The sequence below is a fragment of the Protomyctophum bolini genome (assembly GCF_963924005.1).
Source record: "Protomyctophum bolini genome assembly, chromosome: 14".
Classification (NCBI taxonomy): Eukaryota; Metazoa; Chordata; class Actinopteri; order Myctophiformes; family Myctophidae; genus Protomyctophum; species Protomyctophum bolini.
Window position 1 is genome coordinate 13,785,779 of NC_137875.1, and position 26,640 is coordinate 13,812,418.

The following is a 26,640-nucleotide window of genomic DNA, read 5'->3' on the forward strand; positions in this document are numbered from 1 at the left end:
TCAAGCTGTTCTTGGGAACGTAATGCGTCGCTTGGATGAGTCTGTGAATAGCATTGTTGTCAGTTTAAGTAACCCTGTGAAGAGCTGCACCAGATACTCCTCTAGCCTTATAGGAGACATTGGCTTAAAAGCCTGTATTTATAACCGTCACAAATGCCGGTCTAACGTGTACATTTGAACTATGTATGTGCGTGTGTGCGTGCATGACTGAGTGAGTGAATGAGTGAGTTGTAATTGTGTTTTTCTATCGACCTTGAGTCTGTAATAAAGACATTAAAAAGAGTAATTTTGCCAGTTATAATGACATTGACATTGCATTCAGTTGTTTGGGAACGCTTAATGGGTCGCACACACGCACACACACTCGCACGCACACACGCAGTGTGCCACGCATGCCGTCTCCTCTTCCTTCCTCGGGACAAAGAAGTAGAGAGGACACTGGGAGGGTAATAAGAGAGCAGCGGTGGTCCCCCCCTCCGGTTATTACACTTTACACACACACACACACACACACACACACACACACACACACACACACACACACACACACACACACACACACACACACACACACTTTAGATTTGTATTATCGTGAGGACGATGGCTTCCATTTTCGCATTGCAACTTTTCAGCAATAGAAAGCCTGCAGTTTCTATTAGCTTGGATTCCCCAATGATGATGTCACTGGTGGACAGGTTTCTGAACTGCCCACAGCCCAATTGATTAAATCAATTAATTACCAGCTGCATTATTATTATCTGCGGGGGTCCGCTATAACTGCCTCCGTGTCAGTTTCAGTAGTTTAGATAGGAACCAAAATTATCTAAGGTGGAACTATTGTGTTCTGAGTCGTTCGTTTCCGCCCGGATATATTTGCGGGCGCACATTCGTCAGCCAATGAGAAAACCAGCTGGCCTAGCTTGCACATCACATCAATTATAGACTCAGCTTGACTTAAAAAAAAAAATTGTGGTATTTTATCATGAACATTAGCGAGACATGGCCAAAGCATTTCCGGGGATCCCCAGCCAAAAACCTTGAGAACCCCTGCTTTAAGCATCCGTGTCATTTTAGCGTAATTTTAGCGTTGCCTATTCAAAACTATAGCAGGTGTACAAGCTCACAGCAAGCTGCTTGTAGCTCTGCTAAAAAGCTTTAGCAGCTAAAGTTTAGCTTTTGAAAAATCGAAGAACCACTGACACAGAAACGTAGCTTTGGATGTAGGATGTACAACTGCCAGGATGTAGAAGACATTTATAGAATCTGATCTCAGGTCAGAATGGGTTAAACAATGAAAAGAAGAAGTGAAAGAAAATGGAGGGATGTGCTTCCCTGATTACTGGGATACACAGTAAGGCGGGTTGTCGGTTCTGATTGGCTAGTCCTGAGAGAGAACATGGCAAATATGGAGGCAACGTGCGTGCTCCATCTCTGTTCTTCATGCAACTGCAGACCCTCCCTCTGTGTGTGTGTGTTAGTAACAGCAGATCAGCCACAGGGCTGGGTCCTCCCCCCTCCCTGCTCAGCTGAGCAATCAGGTCATCCCGTCTTGACACACACACACACACACACACACACACACACACACACACACACACACACACACACACACACACACACACACACACACACACACACACACACACACACACACACACACACACACACACACACACACACACACACACACACACACACACACACACACACACACACACACACACACACACACACACACACACACACACACACACACACACACACACACACACACACACACACACACACACACACACACACACACACACACACACAGCCCTGCAGCTGTTTGTTGCCAATGATGTCGGTCTTGATTTGACCAGCGCTAGCCTTTGGTTTGTCAGTGTGGTGTTGAACACAAACAACACAGCATTACAAAGAGATGGTTTAGATCACACAGCAGCACCCACAGCTCTGTTAGACTCATGGAGAGAGAGAGAGAGAGAGAGAGAGAGAGAGAGAGAGAGAGCAGGTTCTACAAAATGTATCAAATCTAAAATGACACAGCTGCTTTCGTGGTCTTAACAGGTTAAATAAATACACACAATAAAGATGACAAGAATGGATGACATCAATTAATTACCAGCTGCTGCCTTATATCCCATGGTTGAGAGGTCGACTAGAGGCAAAAACTGTGTGGTTTACTATAGAGACGAGGCAGCCAATCAGGACGATAGGTTGTCAGTACAGCCAATGAGACATATAGGTCTAAAACTACAGCAGAGACCACCGCAGAGAGAACATTGACCAGCTTACACAGCAGCTGGTAAAAACGACTCCAACACAGAGAGAACATTGACCAGCTATGCTTTATACACAGCAGCTGGTAAAAACGACTCCAACACAGCCGGCATTCAATAATTCAACCGACTCCACATTGAAGTGCTGCAGCTGTGTGAAGACAGCCAAGTGATATTTACAAAAGCTTTTTCATGTTTTTAGGAGGAGGAGGACCGCCATCGGGTACTAAGTTCTGAAGTAATTTCAAGTGAAGCAGATTCTTATCGTCTTCATCATCATCTTATCGTCTTCATCGTCTCAGCGCGGCCGAGCCGAGCACGATGATGCCATGGCAGACGTTCAACTAAACAACTTTGAACCACCCATTTAGACCTGAGGCCTCCTAAAACCTATAACCTAAGGTTTTCTGAAAACCTTAAAATTGTTACAAAAAAAAATGATGTTGCTATATGAGACACATAGGTGTATGTGACACAGAGGGCGCAGCCAGCATTTAAGGTCAAAGGTTACACCAGGTCTGCATGGGTTAAAGTGGAACCATGTAGATTATATTTCGGTGTTTTCAAAATAAAAGACCCCGCTGCTATAAGTAGGGGCAGTCATTTAGACTGAATGGCGGGTGGCGGTGAAGGAGTTAACACTGTCTCATAACATGTCAGATGTGGCTGTGCTCTCTCTCTCTCTCTCTCTCTACTTACCCCCTGATGTAGTGTTGGCACTACTGTAATTGGTCCTTTCACATGCGATCTCCCTCTGCACGCGCGTGTGTATGTGTGTGTGTGTGTGTCTATGTATGTGTGTGTGTGTGTGTGTGTGTGTGTGTGTGTGTGTGTGTGTGTGTGTGTGTGTGTGTGCGCGCGCGCGAGCGTGTGCACGTGGGGAGAACCTAGCCTGGCTAATAAGCCAGACCGAATCAGCCGTTAGCCAGGCTAGGGAGAACCATGGAGTGTGTTTTTATAAGTCAAGTGGACAAGAGCGAACGTGATAGCCTGTTAGCCAACGCACACTGTGGAAGGAGAATTGCACACGTGCACACACACACACACACACACACACACACAGGTCTCCAAGCCTCATTATCGGCAGGAGGAAAGCTATGTAGCCTCTAGGACACCTCTCTCTCTGCATGCGTATGTGTGTGCGTATGTGTGTGTGTGTGTGGATCTTAAACACAGTTTAATTGGCCAATTCCACTATTTCCCCCCCCGTCAGCCTATCAATGATTTCAGCAAACAGAAGCCAGGTTCCCCCCGCAGGTGCGCTCACTTTCACATTCGCCAAAAGTAGCCATCATTCTGAAAACACACACACACACGCATTCCCCCCCCCCCCACACACACACACACAGATACACACACACACACACACACACGGGGCTGACATAGAGATACAAACATTGCATGAGCCGTCTCTCTCTCCTCTCTGCCGAGTGAGCGAGCGAGCAGAGCTATTATGTTGACTGTGACATTTAGAAAATCTCCTACTTGGCGGTGACATTTCCACGACGCGGCCCGGCCGAGCAGTACAGTATGTATGTACTGTAATGTTCAAGCACTGTACTCTGTATGTGTATATCTGCTGCTGTGTTGATATGACACACACACACACACACACACACTGTCAATGGAGGAGAGGGAGCTGGAGCCATACAGTGGTGGAGCCAGCAGTGTTGGTCGAACGTAACAAAGTGCAAAACCCATTAAGACCTGGAACGCATCTGTGTCACCTTATTAGCTTTTATTTATAACCACTTTAACCATTCTTTTTAAACTGTGTGGGGTGAGTTTAGTGAATGATAAGGGGACGTCGCAGGACAACAGCAGTAGCTGTGTGGGGTGAGTTTAGTGAATGATGAGGGGACGTCGCAGGACAACAGCAGTAGCTGTGTGGGGTGAGTTTAGTGAATGATAAGGGGACGTTGCAGGACAACAGCAGTAGCTGTGTGGGGTGAGTTTAGTGAATGATAAGGGGACGTTGCAGGACAACAGCAGTAGCTGTGTGGGGTGAGTTTAGTGAATGATAAGGGGACGTTGCAGGACAACAGCAGTAGCTGTGTGGGGTGAGTTTAGTGAATGATAAGGGGACGTCGCAGGACAACAGCAGTAGCTGTATGGGGTGAGTTTAGTGAATGATAAGGGGACATTGCAGGACAACAGCAGTAGCTGTATGGGGTGAGTTTAGTGAATGATAAGGGGATGTTGCAGGACAACAGCAGTAGCTGTATGGGGTGAGTTTAGTGAATGATAAGGGGATGTTGCAGGACAACAGCAGTAGCTGTATGGGGTGAGTTTAGTGAATGATAAGGGGACGTTGCAGGACAACAGCAGTAGCTGTGTGGGGTGAGTTTAGTGAATGATAAGGGGACGTCACAGGACAACAGCAGTAGCTGTGTGGGGTGAGTTTAGTGAATGATGAGGGGACGTCGCAGGACAACAGCAGTAGCTGTGTGGGGTGAGTTTAGTGAATGATAAGGGGACGTCACAGGACAACAGCAGTAGCTGTGTGGGGTGAGTTTAGTGAATGATAAGGGGACGTCGCAGGACAACAGCAGTAGCTGTGTGGGGTGAGTTTAGTGAATGATAAGGGGACGTCGCAGGACAACAGCAGTAGCTGTGTGGGGTGAGTTTAGTGAATGATAAGGGGACGTTGCAGGACAACAGCAGTAGCTGTGTGGGGTGAGTTTAGTGAAACGCAGCAGTAGCTGCGCAGTGATACAACGTCAAACTTCTTTCTACTCAGTGTGTCTCATAGGAGGGGTGTGGGCAGTTCAGAAACGCGCCCACCAATGACATCATCAATGGAGGAATCAACGCTAATAGAAACGGCAGGCTTTCTAGTCCTGAAAAGTTGCAATGTCAAAATGGAAGCCATCGTTTTCACGATAATAACAATCTAAACATTTAAAAATGTCTGCCTAACGATGATGTCACTGGTGGACGGGTTTCTGAACTGCCCACAGCCCCTCCTATGAGACAGACTGGTTTATGAACTGCCCACAGCCATCCTATGAGACACAGACTGAGTAGAAAAAAATGGTGGCATTTTATCATGATTATTAGTGAGGACCTATTATATGAAGATAGGTTGAAAAGTGGTGAAGTGGTCCTTCAACTTAACCTTCATTTTTGGAAGAATATATTTTTTTCCATTACAGGAGGTATCAATGAGCCTACGGAATACTGTCAGTTAACCATTATTGGCTCTGGATACTTATACCGTCATTATGATGCTGAATACAGCTTACACACAGTACTACAGTACACTACAGTATGTCTGCCTTCCGCTACGCCTTTCACAAACATCACTATCGCAGACAAACACTCCTAATGGCAAGCGCCTCGCACCGCCGGCCTTGCACTCACACTGTAAAGTATACACTGTAAAAGAGTCTCAACGCCGCGCAACGCGACGAGCTCGGCTCGCACTGTTGGCCGAGAGCAAATAATCTGCAAAGCCCTTAAATGCACCCTAGTCTTTGTTAAGCTTCGTGAAATATTAACCAAATTAATCTATTCCACAGTCTCTGTGCGAGCTAGCGAAGCTGACCGAGTTTTCCCTCCCACACACACATACACACAAAAAAGTAGAAAAGCCGTAGAGATTAATGATTATAAAAACAAAGCCTTATGTCGAGGAGACACTGTGTTCTTCTTGTATCAGTTCTACGTTATTTTATTCATTAGTTCTGTCCTATAAGTACTATAAAGTACTCAATTTCTGTACTTAAGTAAAAATTGTAGGTGCTTTTACTTGAGTATTTTAATGGTATTAGTGTTCCCCTTGTTCAATGCCACATCCCAGAGGGAGATATAGTGTACTCCAGCCGAAGTAGCCTATTTGACAGCTTAAAGCAGCACCATGTACTACTACTTATGCCATTGAGCTAAATACAGCCTGTACAGCTTTTGTGCCATATTGTGTAATGGGACTATTTCTACATTGTGGTGCCGTATTGCAGACGTTTTACTTAAAGAAACAACGGGTCGTGTCCTTGTGTGAGGTGTCTGCAGCCAACGGGGAGAAAATATACTAATAATGAAACAATGTGTTAGTCGCACTCGTAGCTGTATAGCTGCCAATGCCAAAAGATCTGTTGTGGACACAGAGATGAGAGCAACGTTTCAGACAGACAAGATGTACAGTATCTGTATCTACTGTATATATATGATATGGATATATATGGATATATGGATATACATATGTATATGTCCATATACATTCCTAACCCATTTAGACCCGAGGACGATTCTACAAATGTCTTCTAAATCCTGACAGTTTTCTGAAAAACGTCAGTGGTACTCAATTTTTTTCAGTTCAAGGACCCCCAGAATTATCTGTATTTGCCCACGGACCCCCATTTGAAAATTTGATTTGCACCAAATTTTCGAGATTTTTCAATAGTTAAAGTATAAAAATAATGCTTTAAAAAACACGGGCTAATCGCATGGCAATAGGCGCACTTACCCACCGGTCGGTCTGTCACACGGCATCACGGCCATCTGATCAGGGGGTCAGATTCATGTTGTTCCACTCCATCATCTTGAGTGCTCAATGTGTTTGTTATAATGCTCATTTACAAAACGGACTCGCAATGAAAGTGCACTGCCGCTCACCAAGGCTATTGAGAGAAAGAATACGAAAAAAAGAAAAAAACTAAATTTATTTTGGGGGAGGATTTTATAGATTTTAGATTTTAATCTCCGCCACATCAAAAAAAGAGAAAAAAAGAGAGAGATCAGAATTAATCCTCTTAGCAGTTTGTTTGGTAATCTGATTTAGGATGAATTTTAGGGCAGCTATCTGCAGTTGTGTTTTCTGTCTGTCTGTCCGTCGTCGGACACCCCCGCACGCACGCACACACACACACACACAGTCACACATGTACACGCGCGCACACACACACATGTACACGCGCGCACACACACACATGTACACGCGCGCACACACACACACACACACACACACACACACACACACACACACACACACACACACACACACACACACACACACACACACACACACACACACACACACACACACACACACACACACACACACACACACACCTGTTGGGATCTAACTAACGTATATCTCCGTTAACTTTGGCATCCCTGTCTATAGGACACATTTTCTCCCCAAAGTTTGTACAAAAGCAGAAGGAGAATAGTCAGGGAGAAGCATGGAGAACGGCGAGCTTATGGCGATAGATGGGCTCTTTTCCCCCGATCCATCCAACCTGACTTAACTACCGGTACCTCAAAAAAGTGAGTGACACCCACAGCCACAACACTAGAGGGAGCGTGAACAACAATCTAGCACCACCCACTCAAAAAACAAATATGGTTCAATTCTCCTTCTACAACACAGCCACCCAGGCGTGGAATGCCCTGACCCCCTCCCTTTTTGTAGATCACTTACATATTTTACATCTCCCTCCCCCTCAAACAGGGGATCACCAACCCCTTCCTTTCCCCCCCACTTTGTACATACAGTTTTTTTTTTTTCCTGAAATGATTTAGATTTATTTTTTGTTATTATTATTCATGTCATGTCATGTCTATGAATTGATTGCGTATACGGTAGGGCCTAAATGGAAATAAGACCGCAAGGACTATTTTTGGGACCATCCCTTTTGAACTGAGTGTTTGAATGTACTCTTTTGCTGTTTGGAAGTATGAGGATTTTAGTCGAGTAAGGAGCCAAGACTTACATGACCTGTTCATGTATGGAAACCCCAGTCTGACTCCCAGAGTTACATATAGGATCACAGCCTTTATAGCTTTCACTCCCACAACAGCCAGCCCCCAACATAGCCTCAAGACGTGAGCCTATCAGTTCAACAATGAGTGAAACAAACAGCACCACAGGGGTGTGACAGATGAGATCATCTCAGAGGAAATGGCTGGACCTCAACTTAGAGGAGATACTCTTTCATAAAGGGGTGTTATTAAATGTTTACATCTAAATGTCTACGACAGGGGATCCAACATTTTTCATAGAGTCCAGGCCATCAGGGGACAGGCGTGGACGTGTGTCCCTGTGGACGCTGCCTATACGCCTGGCTTAAGTTACCAGGCGTATAAGTTACTCAACTACAACTGAAAGTTGCTCCGTCAAAAATGTGTGCTTGAGTTATTCAAATCATTCATCAGACGGAGGCGTCCGCCAGTGGACGAGAGGGAAGGCGACGGCAACGTTTTCATGTGAATTCAGAACCAAAAAAAAGGAAAAAAAGGCAGTCGTAATGTCGCAAGCTGCCATGCATACGCTGGAGCTGTGAAGGAGAACAAAGCACACCTGTGTTCTTGTGTTTATATATGCTGACTAACAAAGTCAACAGCGTTAATTTTGACTTCTGATTCTGGAGACTCTTCTCTCTCTCTCTCTCTCTCTCTCTCTCTCTCTCTCTCTCTCTCTCTCTCTCTCCGTGCGACTAGATTAACAGGTCTGTCGTTTAACCCATTTTGGACTGAGGTTGATAAAAAAAGGCTTCTAAAAAACATGTTTCTATGTCAGTGGTGCTCAACCTTTTTCTTGTCAACGAGCCCCAGAATTATCTCTATTGGGCCACGGACCCCCATCTCAAAATATGTAGTTCCATGGACCCCCCCAGGAGCCAATATTTTAGTTAAAAATGTTCGCTCTGAAATATTTGAATTTTGAAAAAATTGCGCCACATTTTCACAACTTTTCAAAAACCTACAAGCTCGTAGGGCGTGCTATGAGCTTGTAGATCTGATATTTTTCAATAGATAAAGTATAACATAATGCTTAAAACACCAACAGGGGTTCCCGCCCAAAATGGTTTAATGGAGAAGCCGAGCAGGCTGCGCGCTGCGGGGCTGATCAAATGCTTGCCAACATCTAGCATAGCGTGCTGCTGCTGCTGTGGAGAAGCACCATTAGTCTCTCTCTCACTCACTCACTCACACACTCACACGTATAGTTGACACAACTATACAACTAGATACGATTTCTACAATCTTTCCCCCGGTTTTTAACGCTATATCCCCTAAAAGCCTATGAAATCTACAAGGTGTCTCGCATCATGACACGCAACTAAAGTAAGCTACTGGCATACCATATATATTCTTTCACAGCAAACGTTTTTCTAACTCAAATCTTTGCTTCTGGGCGGGTCCCTGGTACAACACTGTCATGATTTAGAAGACATTAATGCTCCACACACCATGACTGACGAGGACTAGGACAATAGGCCCTCACAATCATGTCTATTTATCAACTCTCTGCCATATACTTATGGGTGACACATGGCCCTCACAAGCATAGCAACACAAGTGCGCGCGCACGTACGCGCACGCACGTCATGAGGCCAGATTGTGTGCGCATTTGCTCAACGGACCGTGATGAGAAAACGTGGTAAAAAATACGTAATCTGATATGCATGACTTGAGGTTCCTCTCAGATTATTTTCCTCCTTTCTCTTTTTCCTCTTGGAAATCGCAGGTTGCATCCATAATTCACATCAGCCTCCGTCTGCTCTCTCTCTCTCTCTCTCTCTCTCTCTCTCTCTCTCTCTCTCTCTCTCTCTCTCTCTCTCTCCCTCTCTCTCTCTCCCTCTCTCTCTCTCTCCCTCTCTCCTCCTCTTCCTCCCTCTCCCCCTCCTCCTCTCCCTCTCTCTTCCTCTCCCTCTCTCTTCCTCTCCCTCTCCCTCTCTCTTCCTCTCCCTCTCTCCTCCTCTTCCTCCCTCTCCCCCTCTCTCTCTCTCCCTCCCTCCCTCTCTCTCTCTCTCCCTCTCTCCTCCTCTTCCTCCCTCTCCCCCTCTTCCTCCCTCTCCCCCTCTTCCTCTCCCTCTCTCTTCCTCTCTCCTCCTCTTCCTCCCTCTCCCCCTCTCTCTCCCTCCCTCCCCCTCTCTCTCTCTCCCCCCCTCTCTCTCTCTTTCTCTCTGCAATCTGGCTTTTGCAGCTTTTTTTTTGGCTCATTAACATATTGCAGAATGTGCAGATGCCACAAAAAAAAGGAAGAAAATAAATTATTATCCACCTTCCGGGCGTGTTTTTTTAATGCTGCTTTTTGCTTTACATACTGTGGGGTTACACAAAACTACCAGCGCCGACATTTCAACACCACCAGCGTCTGGCTGGCTGGCTGCCACAAACAAAGGGAGAAAAACGCCAACATGTCACTAACGTGTTACTGTACGGTACGGTCCGCGTTGTCGCGGATCTGGGGCGTGCACAGATAGACACTAGGTGGTGCTAGAGCAGGGGTTCTCAACGTTTTTGGCTGGGGACCCCCGGAAATGCTTTGGCCAGGTCTCGCAGTTTTCGGCGGTCACCTTTATCACCTAAAACTAGGAGTATGAATAATAGGCCTTAAAACTATTTCGACAACGTTTTTTTCCACTGATGAAAACGGGATAAACAAAATAAAAACTAAGCTATATGAAAACTATAGGACAAATATATATTGACAGCAACAACAAGGGGGGGGGGGGTACGTATTAGCAGACGTATGAGGACATGAGTCCTCGTCAACATTCCCTGCCTATAGGCCCCTGTTTGAAGTCGACCACAACAGAGCTCCTAACAGTGATATATATGATGTATGGTGAGGTGACTGAGGAGTGGGTTTGTGTTTTTCCCGTGCCTATGGTTTCATTGAAGAGCAACAGGCTGGTTTGCCATGCACGCAAACCTCTGATGTCTACACAATTAGAGAATGTATAGAAGAATTGTGATTTTGATCAGCGTTTGCCAAAAGCAAGGAATTGTAGACAAAAATCGTATCCAACGACAACAAAATATTCTTTAGTAGGCTATTGGCTCTGAGAGGCTAAATGTCATCAAATGGTGGTCCGTGGCTGAAATGTGGAATAAATAATGGAACTGCCGCCTTGAAATGAAAAGGGTTGAAAACCCCTGATGTAAATCACCATAAAAACAGTGGTGCAGTACTTGAACAGAGGGGCGTGGGTTCCGCCAGCACGGTGGTTCTCAAGGTGGGGACCCCCCAGCATGGGGAACCCCACTGGAGGGTCCAAGGAACAACATATTTCCAGGTGGGGTTCGGCGGCCAATTACATTTTTGAGGGTCCTTGACTGCAAAATGTTTCAGAACGACTGACATAGAAAATATAGCGTTTTCAGAAGACTGTTGGGATTTAGAAGACATTTGTACAATGTAACTCTGAGAGTAAATGGTAAATGGTGCATTTATATATAGCGCCTTTATCCAAGGTGCTATACATAGATTGAGCATTACATTCACCCACCCACACACACACACACACACCGATGACAGAGAAAACCACTACCGGGAGCAATTAGGGGTTCCGTTTCGACACTAACTCTGGGGTTGCCCGGGATCGAACATCCGGCCACTCTACCCCTGACTGCAGAACCAAATGGACCCTTTTACTGGTCCATTTGCCGGTTCCATTTGTGCACCCTCAGAGTTATGTGGGAATAAATGCGAAACATTGTTTGAGAACCACTGCACTCTGATATTTGACAAGCATGCAGAGCCGTTTAGCCCGGCATCCATCGTGATGCAAGAATAATGACTTTTTGCTGCTCATACAACAGATGATTTGTATTATAGAGGCCTTGTTCTTTTTTTTGGTCGCGCACACACACACACACACACACACACACACACACACACACACACACACACACACACACACATACACACGGCTGGTTATTATTGTTGTTTGTTGTTGTTTTTTTTTTACTTCTACTAAATCACCATGAATGTTACAATATAAGACGAGATGGTCTGTTTTCTGTTTATGTTCTTTTAAAGAGCACTGAGTGTCCCTTACCGCAGTGTTGTGGGCAGAACACAAACAGCAGGCCATTCCATTCCCAGACATTGCAAAACACACTCTCTCTCTGTGTGTGTGTGTGTGTGTGTGTGTGTGTGTGTGCGTGCGTGGAGCGTGTCGTTATATCCAGTTAAGCTAATCCCTCTCCCTCTCTCTCTAGCGCTGAGATCACTAATGCTCAGATCGCTGCTTTCACTCTAGAAGCCGTTATTTATTTGACGGTATAAAAAAGTTTATAGAACAGCGTTAGGCAGGCATCTGTTGCACGACAACAGAAGCTGACGTAAGTAAGTGCGCTGCACCAGTAGTGGTGGGAGAAGGTTTTACACACACACACACACACACACACACACACACACACACACACACACGATCTACAAGCCCACAACGCGTCGCAGTGTGACGCGTTGTGGGCTTGTAGATCAGCTATTTTCAGCATGCAACTAATTGTAAAATGACTTATTCTGGATTTCTTGTCCACTATAGTCCCTTCCTGACATTTTAGTCTAGTTTTTATTCGTTGACGAAATTGTCAGTATATTTAGTCTTAGTTTTAGTCATCATAACTTAGTTTTCATTTAGTCTCCATTTAGTTTTCGTCAGTGAAAAAAGGTAGTCGACGAACATTTTTCGCCTTAGTTTTAGTCGACAAAATCAACACTGACCACCACACCAACACGCATTGTAGGGCACAGGGCACTGTCATGATTCACAGTATATGTCCTTTTCTGCGTGACTCAGTGGCTCATCCACATCTACAGTACGTAAGCATATTGATATCCACGATACGATCACTAGCCACTATACTGTATCAACGAGACTGCACGACGATACGAGATAATGAATTGCATTTTATAGCGCTTTTCCAAGTGCTCAAAGTGCTTTACAATGGTTCATTCATTCATACATTGGGCGGTGAAGCGGCGAACAGTCGACGCCAGCGTCCTCACTTCCGCCCAAGACAAGATGCATGTATTGTTCCATTTCCTTCTGTTCTTACATCCTCGGCTCCATATCTGCTAGGCACGTCATATATACTGTATATATTTCTCTGCGTGTGTCTAATGCACTAGAATGTATGTGCAATGCGGCCTGGCGTTGACATGATGTTCTCTGATGATCCTCACCCAGCACCTCCCTTTAGTTTAGATGGAGACTCTTGGTCAACTAAACACACAACACGCACCACCAAGGGTTAATCCGCCCCCCCCCCCCCTGACCACCTGTACAGGGCAGGGCAGACAGACAGACGTTGACTAAAAGAATAGTTTATTTTCTCTTACCAGTGGATGAGGAGGAGGAGGGTCCTGTGTTTCCTATTGGGTAAACAGTGGATCCTCACAGGCCTCAATCACAGGCGGGTCTGAAGAGAGAGAGGAGAGAGCACTGTAACAATCGCCCTGTATGCGTTAGGGAAAATCATTAACAACGGGATCGTAGGGTTACAGTTTATGTATTCATATAGAGATGCCACAAAAGGTAACTGACAAAATAAAACGGTTCTTAATGAAACAATGCACTTGGCACAGTGCGTCTGTCCCTGTCTCTCCCTCTACAAAAATAAAGGAAATAAACAGGCAAACAGACTGGAATCAACAAACAATATCCATCCATCCATCCATCTTCAACCGCTTATCCGTAGTCGGGTCGCGGGGGCGATGTATTTCCGCCAACTGCGCCTTGGTCTGCCCCGGGGTCTCATATTCTCTTTCAAAACCCCTCCCGCCCCAAACAAGTCCCGATGCTCTCTGTAGCATTTTGCGTTACAAAGTCTGCTCCAAACAATAAACAAAGTCAACGGTGCTAAACCGCACTCAGTGTTGATAAATAGGAACTATACTGTATCTTCAACTCATTTATTTCTGCCTTTGAAACTCCCATGTTAACACATTAGCATTCTGCTAGACGGTGGCCTTTTTTCCTCAAAGATGTCTGGCTTTAATTCTTGGGTGTATAAGCATTAGATGTGGACAGAGTACTCAACATCAGTACTCAAGTCAAAGTATAGCTATAGATACTATACCTGTTCACGATTTCTCTAAAATAGCAGATATACAAGCTTGTAGATCTGCTATTTCTGGAGAAAACAAAACATGATAATGTGTGCGAATGTGTGCGTATATATATATGTGTATGTGTGTGTGTGTGTGTGTGTGTGTGTGTGTGTGTGTGTGTGTGTGTGTGTGTGTGTGTGTGTGTGTGTGTGTGTGTGTGTGTGTGTGTGAGATATAGCTTGGTAAGACATGGAAACTATGGAAACTAGATACGCAGAAATTACAAGACAGACACGGTCTGACTGACTGTGACGTCAACTTACAAGTGAGATGCTCTACTTTCTGTAATATCAATGCATTGCTGTGTTGAAAATAATCAATACTACTGACAAAATACCAGATCTACAAGATCACAACGTGTTGCGAGAATAAGTACAGATACTGCACGCACAGTACAACATGTACGTGAATACAGTCCTTGAGTAAATGTACTTAATCAAAGTTCACCACTGCTGTTAATGCACTACTTAGCAGCAAGTACTGCATCTTTATTAACTGCTTTATTATTTCTGGGTTTTTGGGAACTCCCTTGTTAATACATTAGCATTCTGCTAGACTAGTCTTTTTTTCCCCCCACAAAGATGTCTGGCTTTCATTTTTCCGTACACATCCTGCGAGCTTGCATACAGTAGGAGGCAGAGGGGAGAAAACGACTGGAGCGATCTGCACAGTGCTTTACAGATTGCCCCACATTTTAATTACTGTTAACGCCAGCACTAGCTAGCTAAAGACGCCTGTATGATTTATTCATGCCCCCCCCTCACCACCACCACCAACCGACCATATTTGAGTCAAATTAAATTAGTCATATGGGTTTAATTAACTAAATGTGATCAGATATTGTAATTTCACACTTGGATATGGGGGATACAGAGTGGTGGTGCTTGAACACAAAGGAACATGGCGGAGCGGTGTTCATTAGCTGGGCCCTCGTGTGCTTTTCATTCCTACGGCGGGCGTTAGCAACAGCGCTCGCGGTGATCGCTGCAGATCACCGCCAGATATTGCGGCGAGAAACAAGCAGCCAGGTCGACTATGAATTGAAAACAAGCCCAAAAGAAGCGACGTGTATATATACTAGGTTAGATGAGCATCGGACATTTGTCACATTGTGACTCATCGTGAGCTTGTAGATCGGCTATTTTAAAATGATGTATGTTTTGTGATAATAATTAAAAACTTCAAAGTAATTAGTATCTAAAGTAAAAAAAATTGTAGTGGAGTAGAAGTTGGAAATACTGGGCGCCCGCTGGCCTAGTGGTCCAGGCGCATCATGCCACATATAGGCTCTGGCCTGACAGCGCGTCACGTGTTCGAGTCCCATTCATGACGACCTTTGCTGCGTGTCTCTCCCCTTCTCTCTCTCCCCCTTTCCTGTCATTCTGAACTGAAGAGTGTAAACTGACTGTGAAAAGTGTACTGGTTAAGTAATCAATTCGCAGGTGTGGGGTTGCCATGGCAATCAATTGGCTGAGGCAGAGGCTGGAAATTGCACAGGTGAGGGGATTTAGGCTGATTAGGCCCACTGGCAGAGTCTGACCAGAGCCTTTTGTGGTGGTTCTGGAGAACCGTGGGTTGACCCACTCGATACCGGGCACTGCACTCCCTGCGGGGGTGTGGAACGCGTGTGTCGAATTTGAAGTCCGTGGGGCAAACGGTTCTCGAGTTACGTGCATTACAACCGTACACACAGAGACGTGGCACATTTATAGTAGGATAATAATAATAATAATTATTATTATTCTCTGTTCCTAGATATCACTGAACCAGAGCAAACAGAACTGTTCCTAGATATCACTGAACCAGAGCAAACAGAACTTTCCAACTCTCTTCTCTCATATTTTCCGGGGAGCGGCCGGCCGGTGCACACACAGCTCATTAGCGTTATATTGCGAGGCCACGGAACTCCAGTAATGAAAGGAAATGTTGATTTTTGTCAAGTTCAAGTTTGAACCATTATTGTCCCAGAAAATGAGTTTCCAGACTTTGCTTCAATGACACCCCCAAATCATAGTAAGATTGTGAATAACAAAGAGCTTATAAGGAACAAATGCTGTGTGCACAAAGTGGATATAGATAGATGCAGCATAAAAACAAAATAAATCCAACCTCATGAGTGTATTTGTTTAATTTTTTCCACCCGTTATTATTATGTCCCGGGGAGATTCGCTGAGCATGAAGGCTGTTGTTCAGCAACGCCCTGCTTAACAATCACACACACACACACATTAAAACCATGGGAACTGCCCAGTACGACCACGGAATACTGGCTGGCGACTGACCAGCTCGTTGGCACCGACCGTCCGCCCCGAGACTGGGAGGTACGGCACGGTGCGGGGGTTCGATTCCCCGGCCAGGTCGTATGGCCAAAGACCGGTGATGGAAAACGTTACGTTACTCAAGTTCTTCGCATGAGCAAAAGTATCAATAGTGCCACGTAGAAGTACTCTGTTACAAGGCCATTCTGATTCTGACTTGATTTAGCGAGGAACTGTTCTGTTTGTGGCGGCACAGATGGTCCACTTTCGGGACTGTCCCGTGAGATGTGGGCCAGGTGGTCCACCCTACATGGCTCGGCGAAGCTTACTTACTGACCAGCTTTCCACCGGAGCGGTGGATTGAGGGTTCCGCGCATTGCTCAAAGGGCAACTTCTTTTCCTGCCCGGCCCGTGGAATCGAAACCCGTGAACTTCGCATAGCCCTCAACATCCACTAAGGTCATAATTCTGCAGCAGAGATGGGGTTCTAGTCTGGCCCAGTCTGGCCTGGGTTTCACTCTTCAACAACAGATATCTCATCTGCCCCGGGTATTTTCAAAGCCTGTTCCGTCGACTCCCGGGCCAGTCACAATATAAACGCAATACTTTAACACAAGGATTAATGTCACACCCCACAGAAATATTCCGTCAGGGTTACCGCTAAATAAATAATACGAAAGAAAGACGAAGAAAAACCAAACGATAAGGCCGACCCACGGTTATGAAACATGAACCGTTGTGTGTGGCATGCTTTATCCCTGTCCCTGTCCCTCTCTCTCTCTCGGTGAGAGGAAATATGGCCGCCTAGCGAGTGAGCGAGCGAGGGCGGCGTCTCTGTGGAACAGGCGGTCACAGCGCCTCGTGACACGGGCAGAATTATCAGAGAGGAAAACAAATGGAAGCACTGATTCACTGCTTGTTTATTTACGGCCCTCTCAGGAGGAGAAATAAATTCCCCTGTTTGTGCTTTGTTTCCCCACCACGGCACAACGGCACACACACACACACACACACACACACACACACGCACGCATGCTCGAGCACCGGGGCTTATTACAATACTTGTGAGGACGTCGCAAACCTTTTAGGAGGATGCCGATTGTTTTTAAGAATGCTGATTTTATAACTTGTGGCAATTTCAGACGTTTTAACTGAGAATGAAAATAGCAGGCATTGCGTTGTGTGCAACCAAGTATAAAACCAGGAATACAACCCAAAAGCTAACCTCTAAATGTCTAAAGCTAAGCGCCAACCACAACCTCAATCTTCTTTTCTAATTCATTGTAAGCCATACCCTAACATATTTTTTTTTATTTTTCAACCATAAAACAAACAAGTCTCCAGGAAACACAAGGTCTTATTTCTTAAAAAAAGTCTACCACACTAGGAACATAAATGTATCTGTCAGGTGGAAACCTCACATGTCCAAAACCGTTTTCAGGACGCAAATTCATAAATAGCAAAAAGTAGCAGATCTACAAGCTCAAAATGTGTCGCTTTGTGCCGCGTTTCAACTTTCAACTTGTGGATCTGCTACTTGTGATGCCTTTGTGTGACGCTCTGGTGTGATCAAGGTCATTTACGGAGAAAAAAAACAAAAACAAGTTAAAATATGGAGATAAGAGGTTTCTGCCCAACAGCAACATCATGACCCTCACAAAGATAGTAATACAAGTAGACCCATGCACGCACGCACGCATGCAAGTGTTACATCTGGATTCATCTCCATTGGGCGTTATCACAGATGTCATTAAACGTAGCAGAAGGCGAGATTTCCACGCAGGAGAGAGGCTGCCATCTGAATAATTTATTCAAGGCAGCAGCATCCATCCATCCTCTCTCTCTCTTTCTCTCTCTCTGTGTCTCTCTGTCCCTCTCTCAGCACACAGGGATTTCTTCCTTTCACGTTTACAATCTCTTCCTCCCCGTGTTCAAACGGCGAGAGCACATTTGTTGTGATTGGCACGCGACGGAAGGTCAACGTCGTACAGCCTCAATTACAGGTATTATACGTGGTTTGCGTGCCGCTGTCGGGCTTAGTAAATAGCAGATCTACAAGCTCACAATGCGTCGCGAATGCGACGTGTTGTGAGCTTGTAGATTGGCTATTTACTGCCTGCGTTCAACTATGTATTAATCAGGATTTAGGGGGGGGGCAGCGTGCAGCGCTGGGGGCAATTAACCAAAAATATATGTCGGAACTCATATTTAGAGCTAATAAGCGACTTTATCTCGATCGTCTAGGATGTTAATCGAATAATCAATCATCTGTTTGTTTAAGCAACAACAAAATATTATCTCTACAGTCTACAGTAGCCTACGCCAATGTCATCCAGAGAGAGAGAGAGAGAGAGAGAGAGAGAAAGAGAGAGAGAGAGAGAGAGAGAGAGAGGAACAAAGAAATAAAGACGTAAATAAGAAGAGTGGTTTCTTTAGTGTCGCGGCAGCAAACGTTCTCCTCCAAGGAGCTTGTTGTTGGCCCGAGGCAGCAGAAACCCATGATGCACGCATTCAGTGTATTCATTCATTCACTCATTCAGTGTATTCATTCATTCACTCATTCAGTGTGTTCATTCATTCACTCATCCAGTGTATTCATTCATTCACTCATCCAGTGTATTCATTCATTCACTCATCCAGTGTTCATTCATTCATTCACTCATCCAGTGTATTCATTCATTCACTCATTCAGTGTATTCATTCATTCACTCATTCAGTGTGTTCATTCATTCACTCATCCAGTGTATTCATTCATTCACTCATCCAGTGTATTCATTCATTCACTCATCCAGTGTTCATTCATTCATTCACTCATCCAGTGTTCATTCATTCATTCACTCATCCAGTGTATTCATTCATTCACTCATCCAGTGTATTCATTCATTCACTCATCCAGTGTTCATTCATTCATTCACTCATCCAGTGTTCATTCATTCATTCACTCATCCAGTGTTCATTCATTCATTCACTCATCCAGTGTATTCATTCATTCACTCATCCAGTGTATTCATTCATTCACTCATCCAGTGTTCATTCATTCATTCACTCATCCAGTGTATTCATTCATTCACGCATTCAGTGTATTCATTCATTCACTCATCCAGTGTATTCATTCATTCACTCATTCAGTGTATTAATTCATTCACTCATCCAGTGTATTCATTCATTCACTCATTCAGTGTGTTCATTCATTCATTCACTCATCCAGTGTGTTCGTTAGGTCCCGTATGTTTGTTATTGGTGGTTGATGGTCTCATATATGCAACCCACCACAGTAATACAGCTCACTGTGTTATGATGAAACCCACTCTTCCTCCCTCTCCCCCTCTCTCTCCCCCCACCCCAAAGCAACAGAGGCGAGTTTAACCATGCGTTAAAACCGGGAAAGTGTCATTTTAGATTTTAGACCTAGACCTACAGGGGTCCACCGTGGACCTGTGGGGGTCCAGGTCCCCAGCGGACCTGCAGGGTTCTTTTGATTGATTGATTGAAATATGTATTAACAGTTTGCATAATTACAGTACATTTCAAGCACAAACTCAAAACAAAGACTGTTAACTGTGAGTGGACGACCCAATAAAGCATTACAGAGGGTCCCTCAGCGGACCTGCGGGGGTCCCCAGCTGAAGTAGCCTATAGTTAATACATGCATCACAATCTTTTTAACCACTTGCTTGAACCATATTTTATGCTTTGGACATTCACAAATGGCAGATATACAAGCTGCTTGTATTATCGTATCTATCTATCTTATTTTTTTTTTTTTTAAGCAAAACATTTTTAATTCAAATCTTTGCTTCTGGGCATCCCTGGCTGGAACACAGTATTTTGAGATGGCGTTCCGTGTCCAAATACATACAGCAACATACTTTTGTTTCCGAAAATTGAGATTTTTAGAATGGTCTCAGGTCTTAACCCATTTTGGGCGGGAACCCCTTTTGGTGTTTTAAACATTATGTTATAATTTAGCTATTGAAAAATAGCAGATCTACAAGCTCATAGCGAGCCAACGAGTGGCGAGCTACGAGCTTGTAGGTCTGCTGTTTTTGAAAAATCTTTGAATATATATTGTTACAGAGCGAGTTTTTAACTCAAATCTTTGCTACTGGGAGGGTCCCTGCCTGGAACAACATATTTTCAGATGGGGGTCGACGGTCAATGTCATATATATTTGGGGTCCTTGACATGAATATGTTTGAGAACCACTGACATAGAAATATTTTAAATTTCGATCGTCAGGCCAAAATGGGTTAAGGGCTTAAAAAGGCCCGCTGTGCCCAGAGTAGGAGTGTGGTATTCTGGCTGCGTCTCAGTGGAACACTGGATGAACAGGTTATGTGAGGATAGACTCTCTCTACTCCACTGGTGTGTCACTGCATGCCTCACTCAGTCACGGCCGCGCTGTCGATTTGGACAGCAACATTCTGATGCAGCTTTAGTCAGTCTTTTGATTCAAATTCCTTTTAGTTTTTTGTATTTTAGTTACCTGAAGAAATGTTTTAGTTTTGGTCTAGTTTTCTTCGATTCGATATCATAAGTGTAGTCGACTATAAATCTACAGTTGATTTAAAAAAGTGAATGATGAGGTATTATCTCGTCAATGGCAGTGAAAAAGATGTGTCTCGACTCGATGGCTGATGATGACGTCAGCCCGGGCCACGGACATCTTCTGCTGCCACCATTCTGGCTGACACTTTGTCGCTGTCAGACAGAATTATTATTATTATTCATATTATTTTAACTTTGATGTTTTTCCGTAAATTAACCGCCCTCTACTTGATCGTCCTACGGAGTCACACAAAAGCCTCAAAAGTAGCAGATCAGAAGCTTTAAGCTGCCATAAACAGACATATTTTGTTGCTTTTTTCTAATTACAATCCTGAAAAGGTTTTGGACGGTTATGTGACGAAATTTGACTGAGGGACTGCCATTGAATTTTTTGAATTTCCGTTTCTTCATGAAAGATATTGTGAAGATATTGCAGGTTGTTCAGTTTGACCCACCGGAGATATGGCTTATAGAGTAATGTCTTGCAGAAAACAGCGAGTTGAGAAAACAGGCTTGAAAGGTTCACTTCTGTGGGCTCTAACGTTACACCTAGCTACATGTTTGAGCATTTATTTCATATTTACATGTCGATTTCGGCTCTGATATTTATTTCAGACATGCTCTAGTATGTGAAGAGGCTGCCTGTGCTATTAACTCATTTTGGATAAAAATGGCAGCCCCTCAGTCTCAGGTCACATATGAGGTTTCCTCCTGACAGAGACAGAAGCGCTGCAGTTAAAGCCAAGCTATAATTGGCAGCCTGGGGGTTATGAAATAAACAAATTGTATTCGTCTGTCAAATGTCACCGTCCTGAGCACCAAGTGTGTTGCCTTCCTTGTCGGCAGTGGAGGAAAAAAGTACTTGCATGTTTTACTTATAGGTAACGGTATCAATAATGCAATGTAGAAATATACTCTGTTACATGTACTGTAAGTAAAAGTACGAAAGTATTGGTATATGAAATGTACTGTATATGGCCAAATATGTACATACAAGTGGTTAATGTGTTATAATAATCAAAATCTACAAAGTAACTAGTTGTATAACTAAAGTTGTCAAATAAATGTAGTGGAGTAAAAATACAATATTTGCCTCTGAGAGTAGAAAACTAAAACTATTGGAAATTGAAAATACTGAAGTAAATTAAAAATACCTAAAAACAGTACTTAAATACAGTACTTAAGTAAATGTACTTAGTTACTTTACACCGCTGCTTGGCGGTGTAGATAAAACTGGTAAAAATAAAACTACACTCCATGACATCATCTCTCTCACGACCATCTTTTCTGGCCAAACAAAACGAACAAACAGGTGTTTGTAATCAAAGTGCCGCCCTGGAAACACAGCAGGGCGACTCCGACAGAGTCCTCGTCCGTCGCTATAGTAGTATTATCGCCCCCGGCGTAAACACCACCACGTCATGGACGGAGGAGGACGTTATCCAAAGGATCACACCGTGTTTGGAACCCTGGAAACAACCACCTGTGTGTCATTTTACATTTTAGTGTTGGCTATTCAAAAATACAGCAGATCCACAACAAGCTCGTACATGTGCTATTTTTGAACATTAGATGTTTCATGACATTAATTGTGCCCCAACAACCTGAACTTTGAACATTCAGTGGAGCCTTTTGAGCTGTATTGAAAACAGGCAAAACGGTGAAAACAGTCAGTGACATCTGCTGGCAAATCCCATTGTCATATATGGGATTTGCTGGCTCTTACATCACACTCCACAGGAAAATCAGAGCACTTGTTTGAGTCAGAAAACCCCATACCACAGAAAATCTACTGAATGTTAAAAGTTATTTTTGGGCGCAATTGAACTAAAAAAACTTTTTTTATGTCACAATCCCTTTAAAAACAAAATCTTGAAAGTGTGGGAATTAGTGATTCAGAATCGGCCTCAGGTCTTAATGGTTAAATGGATTATTATAGCGCTTTTATACAAAGGGCTTAAAGGGCCTTTCAAACGTGAAGCGATATAACGCGCCTATAGTTAATTTTCAATGAGACCTGCGTTTTTGCGCATTTTTACTCTAGCGTATTTACGTGAGCGCGGTCCCGTGAATTTGTTGCGCACATGCTCGTTTCGTGCACACGCCCGCGACTCACCAGACCTGGATTCTGGGTTTTTTTATGCTTGCGTTGTCGCGCCCCTCTTGAGCAGACCTGTAGCAGACCTCTCATTGGTCCAGGCAACAACGTGTGCGTTCCTCGCATCCCGTTTAAAAAGCCCTTTACATAGATTGTGCATTACGTGTGCATAACGTTCACCCATTCACACACACACACACACACACACACACACACACACACACACACACACACACACACACACACACACACACACACACACACACACACACACACACACACACACACACACACACACACACACACACACACACAATTGTGCATTACGTTCACCCAACACACACACACACACACACACACACACCGATGGTGGAGGAAACCATGGAAGGCACTAACCTGCACATCGGCTATACCGGCCACTCTATACCCCTGAGCCACTATCGCCCCATAGACAGAGCCCCATAGATAGAGCCCCATAGACTATAGTGGTGAGGAACGGGAAGGGGGGGGGTGTTAACCTAGTGACAGAGTGGAGAAGGCTTCAAGACAGCTGCTGGAGCTGTTTCTCTCTCTGTCACACGCACACACTCTCTCTCTCTGTCACAGTGTCACACGCACACTCTGTGTCTCTCTCTCTCTGCCTCGCTCCTTTTTAGCCAATGACAGCAGGCAGCCAGTGATGACATAGTGTCTCTGGTAAGCCAGCGGGCCAGCCGCTAAGCAGACAGAAATATCCACTCTGACTGACAGACGGACGGACAGACAGGTCAGCCCGCCACACCACAACACGCGTGTGTGGGCTGTCAAGAAGCTGGCTGTTCCCTTCTTGTTCGATTCTACTCGCCCTGACTGATGGACAAAGATGTACGATTTCATCATAGTAAATGCGACCTGCAGTCGCAATAAGACACTAAACAGGATTATTATTTCATGTCAACATTAAAGCACAACTATCAGAAGATGTAACCCAGGCAAAGTCACTTGCGTCACTCTGCAAGTAGTGCATAATAGTCACCTATACTCGGCTATGGACACGTGACGGAGGCACCCATGGATGGCACCCATAGTCTTGAGAAAAATGCTGCCCTCTGTCCCAAAGTGACCGCAAAAAAGCTTCATACCCCGTATAACATGTATATACTGTAACGATGTAATGTGACACATAGCTGTTTACAAAATGCTGTAGCCCCTCCAACTGTATATACTTTCCGCCATGTTCAACAGTTTGAATTTTTGACACTTGCTGTGGCAATGTAAACATATGTTTATCTAATGCCAATAAAGCTCCTTTGAATTGAAATAGAGAATTGGATGCCTGTTTTCTCCCCCTTCGGTATATGTTCGACATGGAAAACACAAGCGTCGCTATAGGTGTGATGTAAACACTATGTTCTGTACATTAAGTTCTATGGCCTGTAGTACAGTAAGTAGTACATTAAGTTCTATGGCCTGTAGTACAGTGGGTAGTACATTCAGTTCTATGGCCTGTAGTACAGTGAGTAGTACATTCAGTTCTGTGGCCTGTAGTACAGTGAGTAGTACATTCAGTTCTATGGCCTGTAGTACAGTGGGTAGTACATTCAGTTCTGTGGCCTGTAGTACAGTGAGTAGTACATTCAGTTCTGTGGCCTGTAGTACAGTGGGTAGTACATTCAGTTCTGTGGCCTGTAGTACAGTGAGTAGTACATTCAGTTATGTGGCCTGTAGTACAGTGAGTAGTACATTCAGTTATGTGGCCTGTAGTACAGTGAGTAATAAATTCAGTTATGTGGCCTGTAGTACAGTGGGTAGTACATTCAGTTTTATGGCCTGTAGTACAGTGGGTAGTACATTCAGTTCTGTGGCCTGTAGTACAGTGGGTAGTACATTCAGTTCTGTGGCCTGTAGTACAGTGGGTAGTACATTCAGTTATGTGGCCTGTAGTACAGTGAGTAGTACATTCAGTTCTATGGCCTGTAGTACAGTGAGTAGTACATTCAGTTCTGTGGCCTGTAGTACAGTGAGTAGTACATTCAGTTCTGTGGCCTGTAGTACAGTGAGTAGTACATTCAGTTCTGTGGCCTGTAGTACAGTGAGTAGTACATTCAGTTCTATGGCCTGTAGTACAGTAAGTAGTACATTCAGTTCTATGGCCTGTAGTACAGTAAGTAGTACATTCAGTTCTGTGGCCTGTAGTACAGTGAGTAGTACATTCAGTTCTATGGCCTGTAGTACAGTGAGTAGTACATTCAGTTCTATGGCCTGTAGTACAGTGGGTAGTACATTCAGTTCTATGGCCTGTAGTACAGTGGGTAGTACATTCAGTTATATGGCCTGTAGTACAGTGGGTAGTACATTCAGTTCTATGGCCTGTAGTACAGTAAGTAGTACATTCAGTTCTATGGCCTGTAGTACAGTGAGTAGTACATTCAGTTCTATGGCCTGTAGTACAGTGAGTAGTACATTCAGTTCTGTGGCCTGTAGTACAGTGAGTAGTACATTCAATTCTATGGCCTGTAGTACAGTGAGTAGTACATTCAGTTCTGTGGCCTGTAGTACAGTGGGTAGTACATTCAGTTCTATGGCCTGTAGTACAGTGAGTAGTACATTCAGTTCTGTGGCCTGTAGTACAGTGAGTAGTACATTCAGTTCTGTGGCCTGTAGTACAGTGAGTAGTACATTCAGTTCTATGGCCTGTAGTACAGTGGGTAGTTACATTCAGTTCTGTGGCCTGTAGTACAGTGAGTAGTACATTCAGTTCTGTGGCCTGTAGTACAGTGGGTAGTACATTCAGTTATATGGCCTGTAGTACAGTGGGTAGTACATTCAGTTCTGTGGCCTGTAGTACAGTGAGTAGTACATTCAGTTCTGTGGCCTGTAGTACAGTGGGTAGTACATTCAGTTCTGTGGCCTGTAGTACAGTGGGTAGTACATTCAGTTCTGTGGCCTGTAGTACAGTGAGTGGTACATTCAGTTCTGTGGCCTGTAGTACAGTGGGTAGTACATTCAGTTCTGTGGCCTGTAGTACAGTGAGTAGTACATTCAGTTCTGTGGCATGTAGTACAGTGGGTAGTACATTCAGTTCTGTGGCCTGTAGTACAGTGAGTAGTACATTCAGTTCTGTGGCCTGTAGTACAGTGAGTAGTACATTCAGTTCTATGGCCTGTAGTACAGTAAGTAGTACATTCAGTTCTATGGCCTGTAGTACAGTGAGTAGTACATTCAGTTCTGTGGCCTGTAGTACAGTGAGTAGTACATTCAATTCTATGGCCTGTAGTACAGTGAGTAGTACATTCAGTTCTGTGGCCTGTAGTACAGTGGGTAGTACATTCAGTTCTATGGCCTGTAGTACAGTGAGTAGTACATTCAGTTCTGTGGCCTGTAGTACAGTGAGTAGTACATTCAGTTCTGTGGCCTGTAGTACAGTGAGTAGTACATTCAGTTCTATGGCCTGTAGTACAGTGGGTAGTTACATTCAGTTCTGTGGCCTGTAGTACAGTGAGTAGTACATTCAGTTCTGTGGCCTGTAGTACAGTGGGTAGTACATTCAGTTCTATGGCCTGTAGTACAGTGGGTAGTACATTCAGTTCTGTGGCCTGTAGTACAGTGAGTAGTACATTCAGTTCTGTG

At 44.3% G+C, this 26,640-nt stretch overlaps 1 protein-coding gene across 1 annotated transcript in view; it reads right to left on the reverse strand.

The window, feature by feature from the left end:
- LOC308328538 (zinc finger MIZ domain-containing protein 1-like) overlaps positions 1-26,640 on the reverse strand; it is a 146,578-nt gene that overhangs the window by 104,644 nt on the left and 15,294 nt on the right. The window contains 1 exon segment of the mRNA XM_080782431.1: positions 13,357-13,436. The gene's annotated coding sequence lies outside the window, so the exon portion shown is untranslated.